The following is a 21,111-nucleotide window of genomic DNA, read 5'->3' on the forward strand; positions in this document are numbered from 1 at the left end:
ACCATAAACCTACCCCCAACAATACACTGCCTCCAGGAGGCATTAATTTTTAATTGCCATAAGATGGGGAGACTAGCATTCAGAATACCCAAGTTTATAGGGACACCTGAATCAAACCACCACAGTCCGCCCCTGGCCCCCATAAACTAATAACCATACATGGTTTAAAATGCAATGCATTCATCCAACTTTAAAAGTACCCATAGTTTTTTATCAATCCTAATGATGTTCAAACATTCCCATAGTCCAAGGTCTTTTAACTGAGCCATAATACCACAAAATTCCCCCCCCCCACAACCCATAATGGCACAGAATAAATATTCACACTGCAAAAGATGGCATTGAGCATAGGAAAGAAATATTCGACCAATACAAGATTTAAAACAACCAGGGCAAACATCAAACTCTGTAGCTCCTAAGTCCAAATCCAGTGAATGACAAATCTCCAAGTCTAATAATTCTAATCAGCAACAAGTCTCTGGAGTTCCAATTCCACCCTTCCAGCTAGGCTATTTAAAGTCCTGGAAAACTTCATCGGTACTGGCAGCTCTCCTTGGCATCCATTTTGTGGTTCCAGCATCTCCATTGGGTCTCCACTGCAGGCCACGCTTCATGCTCAAGGCTCCATCAGGTCTCCATGCAGGCATCCAGCAAACCTACTTCCCACTACCCATGGCCATTTCCAAAACACAAGATTGTGTTGCAAACTCAGTGGCCCTCTTTCCTGCATTTCTTATACTCCACAATACCAGGTAGGGTGCCAGTTTGTTAAACCAGGGGGCAATAAAGCAGACTTTGAAGAACAGGACACTCCTTGAGCACTCAGGCCCCTTCAAAAGAGACTACATTCTTCTGTTGCCCCAGTGCAGATCAGCTGGCCCAATCTCAAAGGTTGGAATCTCTCAACTGCAGCTGAACAGGCAACAGTTTTGGCCTAAACATTTCTTTCTGTGTCATGTCCCTCTGCACACACCAGTCCATTTCTACACAAGGCAACCCTGCACAACTTCTCAGGACAGGGGCATAACAGCAAGCCTCTCACACAAACCACCTTTAGCCCAGTCCAAGCAAAGCTTTTTTTCACACCCATAAACCAAACCTCACAGTCCATAGTTAACTACTGCATTCAGGTCTGGGTTTGACCAGAATAGTCCATCAAGCTGTACTTAACAGCACAGCAAGGCATCTCTTAGGCTAAGGTTTCAAATCCTCCCACATCCCTATCAGCTCCAGAAGGCCAAAGCCACACAGTCAGGTGTCTAGCAGCAACCCCACTCCTGGTACCACTTTACTCTTGCTGTCGTTCACATTGCTGGCAGAAATCACACGACCAAGACCAGCTTTGTGGGGGAGGGGGAAGGTTTATCTTGGCTTATAGGCCCAAGGGGAAGCTCCACGATGACAGGAGAAAACAATGGCATGAGCAGAGGGTGGACATCACCAGGTGGCATTAATTTCCAATTGCCATCAGTTGGGAAGATGCATTCAGAATACCCAAGTTTATGGGAACACCTGAATCAAACCACCATGTAAGCCAGTCTTCCCAGGGTAGTGATCTGCCTCAGCATGCTGAGATCTTTTGCATGTTGCATTGAAATGACTTACAAATAACTGCTCATGGAGATACTGCCAAATGCATGTGGCGGATGATGAGTGTCAGCAACAAAGACAGTTTGAGCAGCAGCGTGGAGAAGGTATGTAGAAGGTATGTGGAAGTTCAGTCTCTATGTATACTTGGAGTACTCACTGTTACTCGTCCTCAGAGCGTCAGTGAGAAAATGCTGCAGCCTTTATGGAGTTTGTTGGGGAGAGGGGCAAAACAGTGAATGGATAAAGTGAATCACTATGATTTAAAAAGTCAAAGCCCAGCACTGTTGGCTGTGGTGATAAAAAGTAAATACAGTGATACGTGCCTTCATGTTTTTCCATTGTTGTTGTGAATTATGACCACATGTAGAAAACATAAGAGCATCCATTATCTCAGTTCTAGGACCTCTAATAATTTTATTAACACCAAAACAAAAGTTTCTGTGGGGCTAGAGAGATGGTTTAGCACCTAAGGCACTTGCCTGCGAAACCCAAAGACCCACGTTCTCTCCAGATCCCGTGTAAGCCAGGTGCACAAAAGTGAGACTAGCGTCAAGGTCACAGGCGTGCACTAGGTGGAGCAGGTGTTTGGGGTGCAATTGCGGTGGCTGAGGCCCTGGGGCGCTGGTTCTCTCTCTCACGCTCTCTCTCTTTTTAAAGTTAAAAAAAAAAGTTTATGTGATTCTGAGGGCTAGAACTCCACAAACCTTGTTTTAGAGGAGAAGGATAACTCAACCTCTAGCAGCTTACCCCTTGCAAATAGCTGGTTGCTGTTTTTCAGACAAGGCTAGCATTTAAATACATGAATTAGAAAATGTATCCCAAATGGCTTTGCATATGGAATTACAGTTCACAGATCTGATCAGAAATTTATGCGTTGAGTGACATATTTTCAAATAGTCAGCTGAATAATGCAATAAACAGAAGGCAAGATGAAATACATTATTAATTCCCATTTTTCACTGTTGCACAAAGCTCATTTCTGAGTGCTGAGAAGCGGTATGTGGTTCTGAGCTTCAGTTCTCCCCAGTCCTCCATCAGAAGCACTGGAGAGGAGGACAGTGTCTAGGGAAGGGAGCTGTGAAGGACTGAGGTTGATCTAGGAATTCCCGCTCCTCATTAGTCCCTGTGATCTGCACGGGCTTCCAGCCGTGGCTAAGAGTTTGTGTTGGTGAGAAGTCTTAGCTTCGTATCTGTTTTACTATATGCAGCTACAGATTTCAAACAAACAAAGTTTGTTTAAAAGTATCCCGGAGGCTTTCCACTACCTATATATAATACTTAACAAAGAAAGATATGAAGAACTTCCCCTGACATTCACCAACACCTTTGCTACAAAAAGGGGTTGAGCACCCAAAATACCCTCTGAAAGGATGGATTGTAAGCAAGAAGCCATTAGTGTGGAGACTTCATATTAAATGGGAAATTGAAGGAACAGAACCAATTTTAGGTACATTTCCACTTATTAGAGATATCTCAAAATAGATTTTTTAAAAAATCTGCCTCTAAAGGCCTTCTTTTATGAAAAAATGAAGAAAAAAACTTCTGATAGCCCACATATAAAAATGAACATCCATCTCGTCTGTTCAAGTAATCACTTTCTTCCTCTTTTCCAGATTCAAGACACAGGATAATTGCTTCTCTGTGATGCTTTGTTGTGAGTGCTCCAAATAAACCACTCTCGGGCCCCCCCCCTTAAGAAAAAGTCCCCCTAGGAATCCTCCAGAGCCTCAAAACTGTAATTTGTTCCAGACACTTCAGGCAAAATACATTGTCCCTTGATGTCTAAGCTTCATAATTAGATGTGTGCGGTGAAAGTTAAAACTAGCATGAAGTAGATCATCATCCAGGTGTGAGTTATTTACCTGGCACGGTGGCAGAGCAGAGGGTGATTTCAAGCACCCATTATTGGTGTCTCCTTTCATCTCAGGCACTTTAATAACTTTTTTTTTTAAATTAAATAGCCCATTTTGTTCTGTGTAGTAATCTATTATTGTACCCATTTTGTAGAAATGAATAAATAACATGTAATGCACGTAAGTAGTAGGAGAGACTGACCTCATGTTTGTCTGACAACTTACATTAGCTTCACTCAATTCCAGAAAGACAGCCTAGAGAGAGAACGCATAGAGTAGAACAATATAATTTTAACTTGGCCTCGGGAATCCCAGTCAGCTTGGGTTGCTGCAACAAAGAACTGCAGAGTAGGTGGCTTGGCCCATATTTACGGCTTGGTGTGTCTTAGAAAAATGGAAAGCCCAAGTTCCAGATTCTAACAGATTGGTTTCTGGTAGAGCCCACTTCCAGGTTTGCTTGTGACTTTCTTTACACGCAGAGAATCTGGAACACAGCTCTGCATCTCCTCTTAGAAGGACATTAGTCTTTCCATGTATGCTGCCCCTTCTGACCAGATTGGGTCCAAAACTGTCTCACCTTCTACCAGCATCACACGGAGTGGTAGGGTTTCAACATATGCATGAAGGACCACAGACACTCAGCATGCTGTGATTCCCCATCTGCTCTATGATGTCATTGTCAGTGCATGTTTGTTATGCCTCAGCCCGAGTCTTGGTCTATAGATTGCTTATGGATACTCTTATTTTTGGTCATATGTCTGTTTTGTTTGTTTGGTGTATTTGAGTCAGGGTCCCACTGTTTACCTCAGACTCAACGTGTAGTCCAGCATGGCCTTGAACTCCTGATCCTCTTGGTTGCTGGGATGATAGGTATGTCCTATCCACCACTCTTGGCTTGTGCAAGAGACTCAATAGGTTCTTAACTAAGTGTAACGGCATTTTTCTGATGTCTGAATTGAGGGCTGTCACAGTGGGGAGTCATGCTGGCATGAAGTACCCTGCTCAGCTGGGACTTCTTGCTGTCTGCAGTGGCCGAGGTAGGGACAGCTTCACCAAAGTGAGCATTGCTGGTGGGATTCGGATTCAACCCCCCTCAGCCCTTAATGTGCCTCATCCCAGACCTCAAAGCAGTCTGCCCCCTGCAGAAACTCAGGAGCACCCTGTTAGTCTGTTACTGTACACTATTGTATTTATTTTTATTGTATTTTATTTTTGAGAGAGACAGAAAAAGGGGCGTGAGAGGGAGAGATGGGCGCGCCAGGACCTTTGCACTGCTATGAATGGACTGCAGACGCGTGCGCCCCCTTGTGCGCATGTGCAACATTGCATGCTTGCATTAATTTTGCACCTGGCTATCTGGGACCTGGAGATGCGAACAAGCATCCTTAGGCTTCACAGGCAAGCACCTTAACCACTAAGTCATCTCTCCACCCCAACAATTGTATTTTCAATTCAATTGTTAGTTATCTTGTTACCTGCATGATTTGCCTTTCTAGCAATGTTTTATGCTCCCAGAGTACATTTTATTTTCCTTCATTCATGATCATAGTAGCACATACTTGCATAGTGTATAGCTTTCAGCTACTATATTGGTTGTGTGATGTGCATAATGACTCATTTCACCCTAATAGCCACATAGTATTGTGAACCCCCTTTTATGATGCAAAGCCCATTGAACAGTGAGGTTGAATAACAAGTGTCAGAGCTGATTCAAATCCAGGGCATCTGTCCCCCAGGCCTGATATCTAAACCATTACATTTAATAACTCCAACAAACAAACATGTCCTGAGTACCTAATGTAGAATAGATACAAATGTCAGCATGAGACTTTAGGAAAACGTTAATGAAGTCTGATAAGGAGAGCAGTGGGGTAGAATGTAAGAGGTCTAAGCATGAGTGCCTAAAACAGCTCAAAGGGCAAAGGAAGGCTTCTCCACGGGATGAACCAAACTAAGGTGTCAAGTTTGAAGCAGTGCACAGATGAGGTTAAACACAAGATGCGGGCTGGAGAGATGGCTTAGTGGTTAAGCGCTTGCCTGTGAAGCCTAAGGACCCCTGTTCGAGGCTCGGTTCCCCAGGTCCCACGTTAGCCAGATGCACAAGGGGGTGCACGCGTCTGGAGTTCGTTTGCAGAGGCTAGAAGCCCTGGCGCGCCCATTCTCTCTCTCTCCCTCTATCTGTCTTTCTCTCTGTGTCTGTCGCTCTCAAATGAATAAATAAAAAATTTTTAAAAAAATTAAAAAAAAAAACACAAGATGCTACAGACCAGTATAAGATGAAGCACGGGTCTGGGAGTGACCCTATGTGACCCAGATGAAGCCTCCTTTCTTCATACTGGGAGGCAGAAGCGCCAGAAGGCTGTTCCTGCCTGTGCCTCCAATGTGATGGTATTACAGACCATAGCCGGCCATGAAGCCCATTTTATAAGGGCCTTAAATCCATTCACTAGGTCTCTGTCCTCATATCTAATCATTTCCTAAAGGCATTGTTTTTAATGCAACCACATTGGCAATTAAGGTCTAGGCCTTAACATTTGAAAACGAGACAAGCATTCAGACTTGAGTAACTACATGCTGAGGAAGAAAAGGCCAACTGTATCCCCACCATAATGTCAAGTAGAATGTTCTGATCAGGCCAAGCTGAAGTGTAGTCTTCACTCCCCTTTCAGCATCTCCATGTAGTCCTAGTGGATGAGTGAGCTGTCAATCAAATTTGTATTCCTTATTCTCAAATGGAGATGAATGCTGAGCTAAAGACGTGAAAATTCACATTAAGTCCCAAGGCAGCTTTGGATTACTTGTGTAACTTAACTTCTGGTATTGCATCTCATCATCTGTAGAAATAAGGGACCTGAAAAGGCCAAGAAAGGTTGGCAAAGGAGCCACCACACCTTTTTTGGGATGAATATTGTTTAGCTTCACAATACTAAATGGATATCTTGTTTTAAATTTTTTTTTTATGTTAACAAAGAGAACTCTTAAGTTCTCATTGTGCCTGAAACAAGCTTTTTTAAACAATTGTTGTTTTATTGTGCAAGCTAGCCCAGCTTTGTCCTTGGTTTGCTTCCTTTGACAGTCCCTGAAGTGAGTGAGGTGTGCGATGATTGGCTGAGCCCGGCCTGTGTTCCTGCGTGATGAGTGCAGTGGGAGGCCAAGCACAGCGAGCTGCTGCACCGCATGAGACCGTCTCCAGAACCATGCATGGGACTTGATCGCACCAACCAATCGGTTGTCCTCTGCTTCCTTCTGCCAACCTGCCTGTGTTGTAGAGAGTTGGCAGAAAGACACCCGTGAAAAGAACATAGGGAAGGAGGGTGTGTACAAATGTGCATGTGTGTGTATGTGTGTGTGTGTCCATGTTCAGGGCATGGGATTCAGTAACATCATGGGCTCCCTCTCCTCCTGAGGAAAGCCACATAGCAGGTAAGTGTCTGAAGCACAGCATGTTTGTCCCGTTAGACTTTGATGCACCTGCATCCCCCAGCACATTGTGTGTGGCCTGAGCACATGGTCCTTTTATTCTCTCTGAGCCCAGCATCCTGCAGAAGAGGCCACGATATGTTGATTTGTGTGTGATCAAACAAGTGTAGTTTCTGCCACAATTTTTCAGCTATTACTCCTGTTCATCTTACTTTGATGCCCCTGAAATTTTCCTTAAAGAAGGTGAATTTTTTGTTTGTTTGTTTGTTTGTTTGTTTGAGGTAGTCTCTTGCTGTAGCCTGAGGCTGACTTGGAACTCATTCTGTAGACTCAGGGTGGCCTCAAACTTAGAGCAATCCTCCTACCTCGGCCTCCCAAGTGCTGGGATTAAAGATGTACACCACCATGCCCAGAGAAAATATCATTCTTAATACACATAGCAGTCACAGTGCTCAAACATAAAAGGACCTTGAAGTTTGCTAAGAAAAAAAAATACTCAGTTGATGAATAATGATTCATATAAAAGGAATTCATATAAGCTAACTAAATGATACAAGACACTTTCCCTTCTATCCAAATATCAAAAGATGACAATTAAAAGAGAATGCTGGGCTGAAGAGATAGCTCAGAGGTTAAGGCACTTGCCTGTGAAGCCTAAAGACCCATGTTCGATTCTCCAGATCCTACATAAACCAGACTCACAAAGGTGAGGCAAGAGCAAGGTTGCAGTAGGTGATACAAGCATCTGGAGTTCGATTTCAGTGACTGAGGACATGGTTTGCTAATTCTGTCTCTTCTTCTGTATCTCTCCGAAAATACATAAAATAATAAAAGTTGGCTCATGTGTCCATTGTTTACTCAAATAAAAAAAAAAAAAGAACACAGAGTTTCCATAATGTAGACCCTTATTCACAGGGCAGAGGTACAGAGGGTGACATCTCTACAGGACTGTTGAACAGGGTTATGTAAAGTGAAATATCCAGACCCTCAGCATGTCCACTTCTGTGATCGTGACCTGGCCAGAAACATGCAAAAATGTTTTGGTGCAAGGAGATTCATCATAGCATTACTGGCAAACACACACAAAAAATATTTTTTAAAGGAATAAAAATGTTCAACACTAAAAATTATGAAAGAATACTGGAAAAGGAGTATTGCCATTGAAGAATAGGTATAATATAGTATTGAACTAGTTTAAGATAGAAGAGCACATATACTATTTAACTTCTTATGCTAATGTAGATGCATATGACATATGCTTAAATTTCCTAACTTTTATCGACAACTTCTATAAATTTAGACAGTAAACCATTATCATACCCTCCTGCCACCCTTCCCTTTTTCCCTCCCAACCCCGACTAAATCACAGCTTTTGCCAACCAGTTTCTCATCTATTTTGATTCCATCATTTATTTTCCTCTTATTACCCAGGTCTTCTGTAAGTAGCATCGAACACTGTGAGATCATGAATATCAAGGCTACTTTGTGTCTGGATGACTATTGTAAGCACTCCCCTCCTTCCTTTGCCTCTTACATTTCTTTCCCCTCTGTCCCTTCTGCACAGGTCCCTGAGTCTTCACGAGTGTAACAGAAATGTGTCACTGAGTGCTGAATACACCATTCTCCCTTCTAAGCACTTTGGTGAGTTTTGAGTCTCCTCAGTGGTCACCACCATCTGAAAAGAGAAGCTTCTCTAACCAAAAGTGACAGTAGCATTAATATATGGGCATAAACATAAATAACTATTTAGAGAGTATTTTGATATCAATTTATCCATAAACAAGTAGTAGTTTTCCCCCTAAGGCTTATGACCTCATCTGCCATAGGCCTTTAACTAGGATTTTTAGTACCAGGTATGCATTCCCTCCCATGGAGCAGACCTCCAGTCAGAGAGGAGTTGGTTTTTCCTGAAACAGATAGGCCACCATTATACCAGTTAGTACGTTTGGCCTGGCTGGCAGGCCATAAAGCTCGAAGGGTCCACTGTTGGTTAACAGTAACTTTATTCCCCCAATAGGCTACATAGGTTGTGGCCGTTTGAATGTCTGTCACCCACAGACTCAGATGTTTTATTAAAGCTTGTAACTTGGGTCTGTAGCCTTCTAGCTGGAGGAGGAGTCACTAGGGGTGGATCCTAGGGTTCTGCCCTAAGGTGTGTTTGGAAAAGGAGCTAATTCCAGCCCAGAGGTTTGCAGAGGAGTCTGATCTCTGTCACGGTTCCTTCTGTTTGTTGCTGGCTTGTGCTTGCTGCTCTTGGGTATGTGTGCTGATACTGGTGTTTTGCTTGCTGCACTTTCCTCTCTGCTGGGATCTGTGATGGGAGCCAGCTTCTATAACCTGTGCAACTTTCCCTGGATCTATAAGCTTGAGATAAACTCCTTCCTGCCATAGACTGTGTCTACTTTGCATGTTCATCATGGCAATGCGAAGCTGTCTACAACACAGGTCTTTCGAGCATGCTGACAGCTAGTCGACAGGGCAGATGTTTATGGCCCAGCTCCCGCTTGATTTCTCAGTGACCTGGAGCCCAAGCACGTGTCCCAAGCAGCAGTAGGACCTTACCATCCAGTTCCAGTGGGCAACCGAGAGCCTGGGCAATGGCCTGTAATGTTTTGGAGTCATCAAGGGCCTCCTCTGGCTAACAGCACACTCACTGGAATATGTTCCACTCCTGGCACTGAAATTTTTTCTAATAACAACCTATGGCTTCTGGACACATCATTATCCACCTCCACAGGATACTTCAGCCCAAACACTCCTTTTAAACATATATATTAGTACCTACCAAAGTAAGTTTTGACATGTCTTGTTCACACCTTCTTTAGTTTTGAGTGCCCTCCTCCTACCTTATCCTCTTGTCCATCCCCTCCCCTGATCCTACTTAGACCATCTCATCCCCAGTATTCTGCCCTTCTAGTTACATATCTACTATGCCCCCCCTTAAACCATCTTCCCTTCTAACCCCTTTCTAGCTTCCTTGTCTCTGCTACTAATTTTTACTTCAACTCACATACAAATCTAAACAGTTGAAGCTAGGATCCATACATATGAGATAGCATGCAGCATTTGACTTTCTGAGCCTGGGTTACCTCCCTTAATGTAATCTTTTCTAGATTTATCTGATATATACTTAAATTTTAAAAGTAAAGTGATATTTTGTATTCAAGTTTTCTATAAAATGAATGTATTCCATTTATTCGTGCTTGACCTTTATTTTAAAAGAGTTACTGATATCAAACATTCAAAATCAGAGGGAAATGTCATGACATATTAACATTTCAGAGGTACTAAATGTTTAATATATTACCTCAAATTATTTATCCAGGAGAAAAAGTCCACATACTCTCTTTCTTTTTCCTTCTAGTTCCTTCCATAATTCCAAATATTTTCCTTGTTCTCCAGGTCTCAGGTAAGATTTATGTCAGAAGTTATTTCTAGATGCACTCATTGTCTTTAACTGAGATAACTTTGTTACAAATTAATACATTTTCATAGATATTTTTAAGTATATAAATTTGTAAATGACAAAGTAACTTTTTAAAAATTTAAACATATATATTCTCATCGGTCTTCTTGTGACGTCTTAAGTAAAATCACCAAAGCTCAGTAATGACTCAGGATGTGGGTTTTCTGTTGTTTTATCTGGGCTTAGAAAGTGCTGGCCTGTGTATTCCTGGTGGGTGACTACTGCGTCTCACTTGGCAGAGGCCAGCACAAGCACCCTGGAGGCTGGGTGATACTTCTTGTGAAAGACCTTCCCAAAACAGCTGAAATCATTTGTACTTGGTCTCAAAATATAATATATAGTGATACCATATAGTTATGCAATCATATGCTACAATATATTTACCTTTATGTAGAACAATTATATAAGATGAAATATTTCATCTGATTCAGGTATAAACTTATCTTTTATGACACATGATCATGGCAGGCCAGGGAAAATCCACTTTCACCAAAGGAATCCCCTGGAATGGGCCTGGGTGCCGGTGTGTAGCACTTGTTCCCAAAATTCTGGTGTGACTTTCTGACATGTATACTGATGAGTCCTTTCTACAGCTAAACATCTCCTTGACTGACCAATATGCAATATGTTCATACAATCAACTTATTCAATAGGAAAAAAAATAAATAAATAAAAAGGAAATAAATTAAAAGTTGCATACATATTTTTAAAAACACATGTGAGGAAGCTTCTGAAAGACCACATGGTTTGCTTGTCACGAGCAATTGTATCTCTTCATGTGTTTTTTGTTGGGGCAAGTGTGAGTACCCAGTCCATTGATATTGTTTGGACATTGAAGGTGTGCATGGATTACACATTCTAAATTAAGTTGCAAATACAGTATTACTGTCTGATTGTATACAGTCAGAATTCACAGGTAAGCATGATAGCTGCTATGAACATACTTATTATAATTATATTTGGAATTCTATGTCTGTAGTTTCCTCTTAAGTTTTCGGTGGAAGCTTCCACTATGGTGCGAGGAATTCTTGGTGGGACTATCTTGACTTGGCTTCTTATGTTATTTGTTTTGTGTTGAGGTTCATTCATCTCAAATCTTCCTCTTGCCTTGCTACAGAGGCGGCACTAGCAGCTCTTGTGAAGCCTGTGTTGCCATGGGCTGGCCAGCCGTGATCCCGTGACAGAGGCAGGCACAGAAGGGCAGTCTGTGTGCATGTTTAGGCTGGGAACACTGGACTCTGAGCGAGTTCCTCCTTGTGTGTGCAGTCTTGATGCAGGTCTGCGCTGGGCCCTGGGAGGCTTGGCCTACTCAGTATCCAGAGGGTGGAGTGTGGTCAGCCTGGGGGTCCCTCTTCAGGATAGCACAAGAAGGGAGGTCAGTCCCAAGTGTGACTGATCCCCCATGCCAGCAAGTGAGAGCTGAGGCTACACCTGTGGCGTGGGGAACATTCACCCTGGGCCCTGGACAGCCTACTTTACTCAGTGCCCATGGCTTTTGAGTGTGGTCAGATCTGGAGCCCCCACTCTGATGGTACCACCACAGGAGTCTCACAATGCTGCTTTCAAGTCTTTAGGAAGTCCAGAGCAGAAAGCTCTGTATGGGAAGTAAACACAAGGGGTCAACTCCTGAGCATCCAGCTATTCTACAGTACACCACTGGACTTAGCTACCTCTTCAAGAGAAAGAACCAGATTGGGTTAACACCTGGCAGCTGGCATTTTACAGCAGCATGATGGGACCTGTCCACCTTTTGCTTGTCAGTTTAGTGTTAAGTCTAAATTCTATGTTGCTTGGAAGCTAATAGTAAAAGAAAACCTTAAATAGCTACATTTCTTTCATTCCAATTTTAAAAATATTACTATAAAATAATATTTCATATAAAATATAATTGAATACATATTTCTATCCTCACTAAAAGGGAAAGGCTTTTTATAGAATTTACTGAGAAAATTCCCTATGAATCTTTGATTAAAAATAAGCAGTATTTAAAAAAATGGTCTAGCCCAAGGACAACATGGTGATCAAAGAAAAGGGATCTCTCACATCTACAGAAGTGTAATCCTGGGTCAGGACGTAGTGACAGTCTCAGTACCTTTCCTACACGAGCCATTAAGTTCTTAAGTTCTAACTCAACAAAGTCCAGTGAATCACAGGACATGAAGATCAGGTGTTTTATATGGCTGCACAACTCTTTTTTATGTTAGACTGCAGTCAAATAAAAGCTGATTTCTCTGGTAAAGACCTCAATACCTATAAACTATGCTGTGTATAATGGGGAGCTTCAGCTGGGCTTCAATGCAACCTTGTAGACCCTATCTAGGATAGTGTGCTATGAACAGTGTTCCCCTGTGGAAGACCTGCTTGGCAGTGACTCAGCCAGGGTGCTCCTCCTGTGTAAAGTCTGACTCACCTTTATGGATGTCTATAAACACAACCCACAGTTCTGAGCTATGGTGTGAAACACTCTTGAGGGACTGTCGGAGCTGGGTGGTTTCCCTTGCTAGGTAGACAAATGGGGGGAAGGAACCCTAGGTGAACAGCACTACTTTTACTCGTGTGGCCCAAGATGTTGACCTAAGATGGCAGAGAAGGTGGTTCATGTATTGGTTATTCTCCCCCAAGAACAGAGGACGTATGGCCAAGGTTTCCTGTGGATAGGTTCACTTGGCTCATTTACCTGGACATGCCCAGGACACGTACGATGCAAACTACACCCGAGACCGGTTAACACCTTGGTCTTCATTTAAACTGATCACTCGGGGCATGAGGGTGAAGATATTTCCCTCAGTGAAAGCCTGGCTCTCTAGGGGGAGAGACGGGCGTGGGTTTTCAGCTCTGGACCCTCTCGTCACACAAGGAGTCTATGTTCTCTGCCTTAAAAACATATAAACAAAACAAAACAAAACCCTTTATTTTATTTATTTTCAAGGAGAGAGAGTAACACAACTCCAGCTGGCTTTTGGTGGGTACTGGAGAATCAAAACTGGTGTCATTAGGCTCTGGAAGCAAGTGCCTTAAATGATGTCATCTCTCCAGCCTTACTCTCTGACTTTTAACTTTTTTTTTTTTTAAGTAGGGTTTCACTCTAGCCCAGGCAGACTTGGAATTCACTATACAATCTCAGGCAGACCTCCAACTCACAGCAATATTCCTACCTCTGCCTCCAGAGTGTTGGGATTAAAGTCATGCACCACCACACCTGGTTACCTTTTGACTTTTGCTTTAAATAAGCTTCACTCTACTTGACTTCTAAACTTTTCATGTATCTCAATTTTTTTAATCAGAAAAGTAAATGAACCCAATTCCTGATGGTAATATTCTCATCTCAAGATATGTAGGCAATTTGATATCTGATATTGACATCAAGCACATCCATAATAATACTAAATATGATCTTACCCGAATCCTGAAATATGCTCAGGTTTAAGTTATCTACAAAGTGAGCTCATAAACTTGTCAGAACCTGCCTTTTTCTTGGCATATATTCATTGCAACGCAGGAAAGAGCTCTGAGCGGAGTTAAAACTCCCATACCAGCAACTCTCAAGCCTTGGGTTCTTAATCACATTGGAAAAGAACTGAAAACACAGACTCAGGGAAGGGTAAAGCATGTGATTTGTCAAAGAGAGAGTTAAAATAAGATGGAAAGCAAAGCTGGAAAGCACTTGTTGCAGTCAGGTCTGCATTGCTGGTAGTAAACATCCGACCAACAGCAGCTTATGGGGAAGAAAGGTTTATTTTAGCCTACAGACTCAAGGGCTAGCTCCATGATGGCAGGAGGAAATGATGGCATGAGCAGAGAATGGACATCACCTCATGGCCATCATCAGGTGGACAACAACAACAAGACAGTGTGCCAAACACTGGCAAGGGGAAACTGACTATAACACCCACAAGCCTGTCCTAACAATCCACTGCCTTCAGGAGGCATTAATTCCCAAATCTCCATCAGCTGGGCACCTACTATTCAGAACACTTAAGTTTATGGGAGAAACCAGCATTAAACCACCACAACATCAAAGCTAAAAAGAAGTTTTCAGGTGAAGAGATCACTCAGCAGTTAAGGCATTTGACTCAGAATCAATTCCCCAGTACCCACATAAAGACAGATGCACAAAGTGATGGATACATCTGGAGTGGCACTGGCCCATCCTCACTCTCTTACTGTCTCTATCCCTCTTTACCTCTGCTTGCAAATAAATAAAATATTTAAGAAAAAGAAAAAGTTCTCCCCTTTCCTATCCTGGCTGGGAAGGGGGAGAGGAGACCTGAGCAATCTTCACATAGGAAAACTTCTCTCTCCAGGGAAGAATCCTCTGGGGAAGGGAAGCAAAAGAAAGAGAAGGTAAGTTTTGTACACATGTTTCAGAGCCATTTATATTAATAAGACTTGAATTAGAATGAGCCTCATCACTAGACCCATTTGTATAGGGAGGGACATGATTGGCTAGTGAACCCTGGAAGAACATTGACTTTGGAAGGGTCCACCCATGGAGATTAAGCCTAGGGAGTTGTGGAAGAAATGGGAAGTCGTTGCCTTTGGCCGTGTTGGCTGAGACTGAATCAGATACAAGTTCTAGTCCTGCCAGGGCAGGCAAGGTGGCCTCCATGTTTCTTTGGGCCAATCAATAGCAAATTACCTAATTCATGTCAATTATACATAGAAATGGGCTTCCCAAAGATGTTTGCATGAAAGAGTGTCATGTACATTGACCCCTAAACCTTTTACTTTCTTGTTGATTAAAGGTAATAAAAACTTTCCATTTGAGTGTTGAAAAAAAATCTTACTTACAGATGTTAGCATTCTAATTTAGTGTATGATAAACCATTTTCGCAATAATTGACCATGGATTCTCTTAAATGTGTTTGTACTCAGGAAAAAAATAACAACAGGTATTTTAAAAATAACCAGCCCTTCTGAGAACATTACTGCAATTGAAATGCTACTATGAATAACTACATAATTTACATTGATAACTAACTTGTACATTGCTTTGGAATGCTTTTATGTATATTAAATAAATGCCAATAATTGCTCTATTTAAAAGACACTTGCATTTTACAAGTAATATTTAAGACTGCTGGGGCTCCGAATGATTAAATTTAATGGATAATTTATTAGTTGACGTTAGATTTAACTGAAATAAAAATCCAGAATACTTTAATTTGAACAAGATAATATGTTTTTTTTCCTTAAGCCCTTATGTTTATTTCTTTCTTCAATTAAAGGTTGCTATAACATTTTACTAGTAAAAATCTATCCCGTCTATCATACTGTTCCTGTGTTATCAGGACTTTATTTCCAAACTCATCTTTCAGTCAGAGAAGGCCACTGGAGCCCTGGAAATTACAATTATATTCTAGCTAGATGGAGGAATAAAGGCAAGAACAGATTTTGGAAATCCCATTTTCTGTTTTCTGAAAAGATCGTTCAGTCAGAGGGCCACATCTGGCTAGAAAAAAAAAATCATTTGAAATAATTTTGTTATGGGTAGCAATGTGTATAACTTAAATAGAAGACTCTGTTACTATGCAAGCCAGAGTGAATCCATTCAGAGGGGCAACTTCTGTCTGTTCACTGCCACAGATGGAAATGGGGCTGTGGCTGAAGCCAGGTCTTCTTATGTTCCATCTGATGGGGTGACTGTAGTATGCTGCCGTAGACATATGGAGGAGAGGAGTTGGCACACCGCCCTGCTACTCACCATTATGAGCGGTGCCCGTATCTCCCCAGACACTGTTCCTGCTGCTATCATTTTCTCAGAATTGCTGAGATACTATCTTTGAGAAAAACCCTCCTCACCGCTCTTCTATCATGAAAAATTAGTCTGTTCTAAAACTCTTCCCTGCACTTCAATCCCAAAATGATTTTCCTGAGTGTTATGATACGTCTGCTAAGGCTCTGAGCTGTTTCCTTCTTACGGATATACTAAGTACATCAGAGATCAGCTGTGAGATAACGTTTTCTTCCACCCTGTGTAAGATTTTGAGATCAACGAGACTCATGCATTTTCAAAAGCGGAATAAACACCCTTTGGAGGGGTTGCTAAGGAGGAAGACATCTATGAACTTGAAAGTGTAGGAGATTTTTTGCATCATGAAGCTGGCATGACCACCCTTTAAGACTCACACTGGCAGCTAAGAGGAAGGTAGGCAGGGTCTGCGCTCGTAATTCAGTGTCTGAACTCTTACCTTCACGAAGGAAGAGATAATCTCCTGAGCACTTGTACATTAGAATATAATGAAACATCGGTGTTGATGTCAACATAAAATTTCTTTGTGATAGGCTAAAAGCAGAATTGTGTTTGATAGAATTTTGGTATTTTTATGGTGGAAATACCTTATATTTGCACTTATATTTTAGCAGAGATGTCGAAAGTATCCAGATGTGAAGAAATTAAAAAAAAATTAAATGAATTATAAAGCTTGATTAGTGGAAAGAAAAAATGCTCTGTTATATTACTGTTAGCAGAACATGGAGGTTTAAAAGAGGTAAAAAGCCTAAATATCTGTATCTGGGGACCCAAGACAGAGAATAGAGAAATGCATTGCTGCTTCCGGCTCAGAGAATGCTGTCATCAGCCTGAAGACACGAAGCTGATCCTGGAGTTTAGGCTTTCCGTTCCCACTGCGGTCCTCATGGTTCAAGGGACCTCAGCGTCACCCAGCAGGTTTGTTAACAGATGAATACACAGCCATGACTCCAGACTTCCTGAATAGCTAGACCTGGGAGACAGTTGGAAGCTGGTACTTCTTAGGAGCCTCCTGGTGCACTTTAAAACCAGTGAGGTACAAAGTATTCATTGAGGGAAAGTTCTTCCCATTGGAGTAGTGTGATTGTGTTCATTGGCCCTTTCCCATCCCTAGCATGACTCCAAATGTGCAAGTGATGACCACAGCATCCAGTTGACTGCAATGTTTACTCCACAACTCCATGCAAGACCAAATATTACAAAATTTAAATTAACAATATAAATGAAGCATGTGGATATTTGATTAATTTTGTTTTGTATTCTGGGAGGCAACTACTAATTTACAGTGGTCCATGCTGTGCAGGTCATCCACTGCTTACCATTTTATATGCCATAGCAACTCTTACATGGCTTGGATTTTCTCAGCAAGAAATTGATGCAGCCCCTTAAGAAGGAGTTATGAATCTTTCTATAGAAACAGGGCTTGAAAGAGGGACCTCCTCATAAATACATATTCAATAATCACACTATATGGATAGAGCCAGAGGACACCCAATGTGTCTCATTTACTAGGATTTATTTAAATAATCAAGGTTCAGGCAAGATTTTCACTGCTCAAACTATACTAAGAAAAATTAATAAAAGTAAGATAAACATGTTTCAAACTAAAAGTTGTATACTCAGATTATCTCCTTTTATCTAGTATTTCACGGAAAGGAAAATACAGAATTATTTTTTTTTCAAGGTAGGGTCTTTCTCTAGCCAGGCTGATCTAAAATTCACTACATAGTCTCAGGGTGGCCTCTAACTCACAGTGACCCTCCTACCTCTGCCTCCCAAGTGCAGGGATTAAAGGGGTACGCCACCATGCCCAACCATAAAAAACACAGAAAGTCTAATCTCATGGGTGGCACCATGTTTTCCAAGCAAAATGAGAAACAATAGAATTTCAATATAAGAAATGGATTGTTAAATATTTTTATTTTTATTTCTTTATTTGAGAGAAAGAAAGAGAAAGAGGCAGAGAGAATAGGTACTCCAGGGCCTCCAACCACTGCAAACAATGTCCAGATTTAAGTGCCACCTTGTGCATCTGGCTTATGTGGGTCCTGGGGGAATTGAACCTGGGGCCTTGGGCATTACAGGCAAGTGCCTTAACCACTAAGCCACCTCTGCAGCTCAGAAATGGATATTTTAAGTCTACTGTGCTTTTTAGAATTTCAGATATGATTTTAATTCAAAGTTATAAAGGGAGGGAGAGAAAGGAAAAAGAAAGGAGTAATATCTGCATGTGCTTTCTTTTCTATTTTCTATTTTGTATTTTTACATTACTTTAGATCAAATAATTTTTATACTAACAACTCAATTATTTCTCATTTAGAAGGCTGATATTTTGGTGCCTTGAGACAAATAATTTCATAGGCAGTGCCACAAGTGGATGGAACCATTAGACTTAAAAGCATCTTTGAGATAAAAGCCTCATGGTATATTATGCATGATGATGATAAAAATGAAAACTTCAAAGGCAGACAGGGTTAAAATCTGACTCTAAATTAATCTTGTTTAGTTCATACAAATGAACACTCCTTATAAAAAAAAAAAGGTAAATTCTCTGTGCTAAATACTAAACTGCAGTAATGTGAAGTAAATGCCAAGTTATGAGACCTTGTGGTTAGCAATGTGAGGTGAGGGGTTAGGGTGTCTAAAGTCTGCTGTGGCTGTAAATAGGTAAGTTAAAATCCAAGGAACCATAGATCATAAGTAAAATAGTATTTACTTAAGTGCTAACAGTTCTCCAAATATCACCATCTGTGACTGATAAAAAAAAAAAAAGCCCATCCTATTCAGAAAAGTCCAGAAATGGTTGCATATAGAAATCTGTATAATACATATAAATCTCAGCCTAGAATTCATCCAGGGAATTGCCAAATGCTTATCTAGAGGGTTGAGAATGAGGGAACTGGCTAGATTGGTTGATAGAGCTTAAATAAGGATGTAGTCATAGATAAAATAAAAGGTGAGGGCAGGGAACTGGTGTAGCTTGTCAGACTTTGGTTGGAAAACATTTATATGAGCCCTGTGGTCTAACATAATTCACATTCTTTTCAAGTAGTTCCTGGGATCCAAGTAAAACAGAGAATATTAGCTTTTACTTCTTTCCTAATATTTTATGATATTCAAATTTTCCTTAAGAGTAATATTTAGAGCCGGGTGTGGTAGCACATGCCCTTAATCCCAGCACTCGGGAGGCAAAGGTAGAGTATCGCTGTGAATTTGAGGCCGGCCTGGAACTACATAGAGAGTTCTAGGTCAGACTGGGCTAGAGGGAGACGCTACCTCCAAAAGAGAAAACAAAACAAAACAAAACAAAAAAACCCAAAATAAAAAGCGTAACATTTAGGAAGCTAGGCTATCGAGTGAGGCTGTAATATGATGGAGTCTCACACAAGAGATCTCTCAAACAAAATTGTCTTTGAGCTACCTAGCAGGGCGGAAACTCCAGGCAGGGTATGACATAGCCCAGGGGGCACTTATTATTTTATTAGGAAGAGAACATTTGTTTATTTTCAAGGTTATAGGTAAAAGTTCAAATAGCATTAGCTAATCAAGGAACTTAAATTGAGTACATTTCAGGGAAGGCACATCTAAGTACTGTCAAGAATGTAGGCAAAAGGCAGGCAACTGGTCAAGGAGCTTATAGAGAGTGCACCTGGGTATTGTTTCTAAAAGTGCATATCAACTCATCAAAGGAGTTGAAAGAGCATAGGATCATCCTATCTAGGCAAAAAGTAGAGAGGTCTTAAGAGTTTCCCATCCCGTGTGCAGGCATGGCAGGAAAATCAGGGCGGATGTGTCAGTCTTCTTGGGCAGAACAGAACCACAGAGAATATTTGAAGACAGCATATGTGAGATTAACAAAATATATCCGTTGCTGGGGATTCACACCATGTCCGCAAGGCAGGTACAGAGGAAGTTAAAAGTTCGATTTTGAATCCCAACGCCTATGGGAACTTTTCCTCCTAGCATGCTATGCCTGTTTTGATCTTGAAATCAAAGCCGCTGTGGTTACCTGAATCAGGCCCTCACAAGAGTAGGCCTAGGAACATCGCCTCGTGGAAGTGGCATGGCTGGTGAGGCTCAGCATGAGGCTCCTCCCAGATAAGCAATGAGCATTTGCTAGAGGAGGTTTTTCCCTGGTGGTGGGAATGCCTGGAAGTTGCCTGTACTCCTACCAGCAACTCTGTAGTCATTGTCCTGAAAGTGATTCCAGCCAAAGGAACTCACAGGTTCACTAAGCTGATAATGGATGGAATGGTTTCTTTGATCTGTCACCAGAAGCCCTTCATGGCATATGTAGATGTTTGTTTGCTCACACAACCTCAGGGAATGTCACAAAATCATGCCATGGGGAGAATTTCTCAAAAGAGAGTACCCAGTACTATAGGTTATAATAGTTAAAATATACACTCCACTTCTTTTTTTTTTTTAACTTCTTTAATTATATATATTTGTAAGTAGCAAGAGATACCGGGAGGGAGGGGGGCATGTTAGGGCTTCTAGCTGCGGCAAACAAAGCTCCAGACAAAGTGCCACTTTGTACATCTGGCTTTATGTGAGTACTGGGAAACTGAACCTGGACTGTTAGGGTTTGAAAGCAAGTGCCTTAACCACTGAGAAATCTCTCCATCTCTACAATATATTTTTTCATTATGTATTATAGTCTTCTTCCCCAGAGAGCAGTGGGGGTTTCTTTCTAAAGTCTGAGTTTCCAGACCATGCAATTCTGACTTGGTTTCCAGTACCAGATACAAGTTCTCTCCCACTGAATGGACCTCATGTCCAATCAGAAAACAGTTGGTTACCCACAAAGGTTATGTGCCACTGTTGCCCAGGTGTGTACTTCTTGTCTGGCTGGTTAGTTCTGTAGTCTGCAGGGTTCCATGATTCCTCACACTGTTGGTGACTGTTGTCTTCCAGTGCTCTCCACTGGACTTTGCAGCCCTGGCTTTTCTGTTTAGGTGGGAGCTGGTTTCCCTTTTGGGTCTAGCAAGTTATTCTGATGTCCTGTGACCACAGCCTGTGGTGTCTTC

This window comes from Jaculus jaculus, chromosome 7 (assembly GCF_020740685.1).
Source record: "Jaculus jaculus isolate mJacJac1 chromosome 7, mJacJac1.mat.Y.cur, whole genome shotgun sequence".
NCBI classification, from domain to species: Eukaryota; Metazoa; Chordata; class Mammalia; order Rodentia; family Dipodidae; genus Jaculus; species Jaculus jaculus.